General features: G+C 36.6%; 1 long non-coding RNA gene across 1 annotated transcript in view; it reads left to right on the top strand.

The window, feature by feature from the left end:
• LOC142820533 (uncharacterized) overlaps positions 1–4,685 on the top strand; it is a 95,323-nt gene that overhangs the window by 61,722 nt on the left and 28,916 nt on the right. The window lies entirely within an intron of this gene.

Here is a 4,685-nt window from a genome sequence, read left to right as displayed (position 1 = left end):
CTAGGCTCTGAGGCAGCCTTAAATACAGTTTTCCTGCCTTGTTTGGCAGTTGGAAAGTTTCCAGGGGTTACTCATTATGTGCTGATGTAGGGCTTAGCTGTTAGTTATTGATCTGGTTCTGATCTGGATCTTCTTGTTCTTTGGCTCTGTTTACGTGATTAGTACATTAGGGTAAATAGAATTGTTTATGCGTTCTTGCCCTTTACCCTTAACTTATACTTGTTCTTGCTATACTGGCAACAATGCTTATCTTAAGTGGCGTATGTTCCCAAAGACTTGCTTCTGGCTCATCAAATATAGGGAAAAGGGAAACGGGGGAAAGAATGCAGGCCTCATCACCTCTAAACTAGCATGTACAAAGTTCTTCCGCAATTGACCACACAGAACTAACTCTGGTCACTAGAGAAGGGCAATTTGAGGCTGTGTAAGAACACTCATTAATATAGAACAGATTCCCCTGAATCAAATAGTTCTTATACCACCAAAAATCTCTTAGCACTCAGCAGAATGCTAAGAATGATTAAAAATGATTAGGGGTTTGGAACGGGTCCCATATGAGGAGAGATTAAAGAGACTGGGACTTTTCAGTTTAGAAAAGAGGAGACTGAGGGGGAATATGATAGAGATATATAAAATCATGAGTGGTGTGGAGAGGGCCGATAAAGAAAAGTTATTTATTAGTTCCCTAAATAGAAGAACTAGAGGACACCAAATGAAATTAATGGGTAGGAGGTTTAAAACTAATAAAAGAAAGTTCTTCTTCACACAGCGTGTAGTCAACCTGTGGAACTCCTTGCCAGAGGAGGCTGTGAAGGCTAGGACTATAACAGAGTTTAAAAAGAAGCTAGATAATTTCATGTAGGTTAGGTCCATAAAAGGCTATTAGCCAGGGGATAAAATGGTGTCCTTGGCCTTTGTTTGTCAGAGGCTGGAGTGGGATGGCAGGAGACAAATCACTTGATCATTGTTTTCGGTCCACCCTCTCTGGGGCACCTGGTGGTGACCACTGTCGGCAGACAGGATACTGGGCTAGATGGACCTTTGGTATGACCCAGTACAGCCGTTCTTATGTTCTTACATTATTAGAATTGTATTAATCCCTTCATTCAATGGCTTTGGTGGGCTTTTCCATGATGCCCTGAAGCATCAACTTAGCAAACACCTACTTAAGTCTAGGGGGGTAGCTGTGTTAGTCTGTAACTTTAAAAACAACAAGCAGTCCTGTGGCACCTTTGAGACTAACAAAAACATATGGTATCATGAACTTTCATGGGCAAAACCCACCTACTGCATCTTGCTTAAGTGCCTTTTACTTCAGTGGGAAGTAAGCATGTTCTTAAGTGCTTTCTAGAATTGGGGTCTTTATCTCTTCCTTCTAGACCTGGCTTCATGCTTCCTTTCACTCTCTTTCTTGCACTGGGAATAGCCTCCCACATCCTTCTCTCTCCTCCTTTAGATCCTTACTTGCAATCCACTTCTATTGGGAATTCTTCCGACACTGATTGCATGCATTACTGCACCACCATCTGCTCTGTGCAAAACCATGTATGCAGTTAAGTATTAAGTAAATAATAGGTGCACTTTTAATAGGAGTAAATAATTAAACATTATCTTAACTCTCACTAAGTTTTATTCACACTGTGTTAAGTAGTTAAGTGCTATTAAATTAAGGGGCAAATTCTCTCTTTTACTCACACTGAGCAACAAATTCTATTGAGGTCAGTTGAACAACCCATGGGAGCAAGTGACTACTCAGCATGAGTTAAGGAGTCAAGACATAGTTCTGAGTAATTAATGTATTATTGAAGAAATAATTAGATAAGAATTAATGATCATTGAGTTTTGCTTACTACCATATAGTTAACACCAAATAAGTATCTAATGGATTACTGTAGAGGAGTAACTAATTAAACATTACTTATTTTAAAATAGTTTTATAATAGTACTAAAATAAAGCTGATGCAGAGAGATATGAAGTACAGTGTAATTTAATTCTTGCCTGCCTGGTGCAGAAGTTTTAGCTATCAAACAGAGATGAAATCAGCTAGTTCAGATAGAAAGATTAAAAAAACTCCTTTGGGCCACTTAAAAATGATGTAAGTGTATGAAATAGCAAAGCTGTTAAATGATTACTCTGCCTGTCTCTTCAAGGGGGAAGGAGGAGAGAGATTTGCCCAGCATGAAAATGAAAGATCAAATTGTGTAGGGATGACAGAGTAGTAGCTAAGTAGAGGGCAGGCAGCAGAATTGGTTGGGGAAAAGAAAAGATGCACATGAAGCAAAACACAGCACTGAGTTCAGATAGCATATACCCAGCAAAATCTTCACTCTAAAGTTTTAAATGATCCTTTGATTCCAAAGAAATTGGTGAGATTTTAGGTGGCAAATAGAGCTCTATTGATTTAGTTTAACAGAATAAGATCACAAGATTAAATATGAAAATGTATAGTCATGGGGGATATCTTGAAATCTACCTTATAATTTGTTGTGGAGGAAGACACAGTTCCTGAAAAAACAATTTGTGTTAAGGAAAGCCAACTAGAGAGTCATCCATAAGAGGACATGTTTAATTGGTCTTTTGAAGATATTACTGCTATGATGGATAAGGGGAACACAGTAATGTTACCAGTATCAGTTGTGTTACTCTGTATCTGCAAACACAATGAGGAGTCTTGTGTCATCTTAAAGACTTAATAGATTTATTTGGGCCTAAGCTTTTGTGGGTAAAACCCGACATTATCTCATGCCAGAAATAAATCTGGTAGTCTTTAAGGTGCCATAGGACTATTTGTTGTTTTTACAGTGCTGTGATAGACTTCAATTTTCCAAAAGCATTTGACAATTTTATAGCTTAGCAATTAATGGCTAAAAAGTTATAGTATGAGGTGGGATGGGAAACCAGACATTAGGAACAAGAGATAAAGAGCAGGACTAGAGTTGAACTTTTCAAATGAAGGGTTGTTAGTAGGGCTGTGAGAAGGATGGAAGTTTGCTTCATGAAGCATTTTGAGATTTCTTAAGTTGGCTTGATTTGAACAGGAGTGAAAATGAAGGAAATGAAGGAACGAAGGAAAATTCTAAAAAACAAGGCTAGTTTTGTGTTGATCAAAATATTTTGTTCCAACAAATCATTTCATTTTATTTTTAAAATGTATTATAAAAATTATGTAGATGAGAGAAACACATGACCCATATAATCAATTTATCTTCCTAACAGAAAGAATCCAACAAGACTATATTGACTAACCACTAATGCCAAAAAAAGGGTGACAATGTGTATTTTTCTACAGGAGCTTATTCTTATAATTGGAGAACTACATACTGTCCAGCCACACTTGTGTAAGCTTGTGGGGGACAAAGGGAAGCGAATAGTTTTCACTAATGACCCAGTCACCTTTGCCACCTTTATTTGATTTTTGAAACAGAAACATCCTTAAAATGATGAAATAAAGTGGAAACTGCAGATGAATTTATTTTGAGAATAAATAAACCAAATCCTAATTTGAATTGTTCTCCTTTCACCTATGACCTGTCACAATGGATTAACAAGCTGGCCAGCTACCTATACTGCAGAAGTCATTGCTAGTATACAAACAGCTACCACTCAGATCTAACACACCATAATCATTTAGCTTATATAAAGCCAGCAATCGTACCCCCTGAAGCTTTCTTGCACAAGCCAATTAAATAACACAAAATCAGTATCTTGTAGCAACTAGTAAAGACAATGTCACTGTTGACTAGAATATCTAGCCTGGAAAACAATTTCAGGATTTTGTGTGTGCATCTCAATTGTTCTTTTAATAAACACAGAAAAAGTGAAAAACAAGCAAACAATGTGCTAGGTAGCCTCTTCCAATTGATTTTTTTATCCTGTCTCCACCGCATAAAAAATTAAAAAGATATTTGAAGTAGCACAACTTTAGCCAATCTATGAAATTGAATGTCCCAAAGCAGCTTCCGCATGCCTGAACAAGAACACAATGAGGGAAATAGGTAATCTAATTATAAAACTTATGACCATTAAGTTATTTATGTTGCAGATATTTGCTGAAGCTCTTTGCAAAGCTTTAAATATGTATTCTAAGAAAATAAGTTTTCTGGAAAATGACTTAGATAAGTAGCGATAATAAATTAAAATGAAGCCACTGTATAGTAACATTAGATGCAATTCTGCTATTGAGATTGCCTCAGTATTGTCAGCAGTTGAAAAACAGTTCTCAAATGATCAACATCTATTCCAGAATTGCATATTTCAATAATATTCAGTTACAAATTATTATGAACTTCCTTCCAAGAAGCAGAAAAGATATTCAGATGAACAAAGGTTTATTTAATTAAGTGTTAGATATTTACCTTGAAGGCAATCATAGCAGGTGAACAAAATAGAAAACCATACATTGTTAAAAAATATATTGTATGGGACTTGGGGAAAAAACAGGCTCTAAATTTCTACTAAAAGTGAACAATAGAGAACCACATTCAGTAAGACTGCATGGAATCAAGACAGAAACTGGTGGTTTCACTCTGTGTTACAATTAATATATAGCTTAATATTTACCTTCCTTTACTTCAGTATATGGCCTCTGCTCTATACTCCATATGCTAATCCAAGGGCTTCTGTTTTGTACAACCCTCCTCCCTCTCTCCCCCAGGGATCTTGCACAAAAGGGGGGTTTTGCACA

The sequence above is a fragment of the Pelodiscus sinensis genome, chromosome 1 (genome assembly GCF_052426305.1).
Source record: "Pelodiscus sinensis isolate ZL-2025 chromosome 1, ASM5242630v1, whole genome shotgun sequence".
NCBI classification, from domain to species: domain Eukaryota; kingdom Metazoa; phylum Chordata; order Testudines; family Trionychidae; genus Pelodiscus; species Pelodiscus sinensis.
This window is presented reverse-complemented; position numbering and strand designations above follow the sequence as displayed.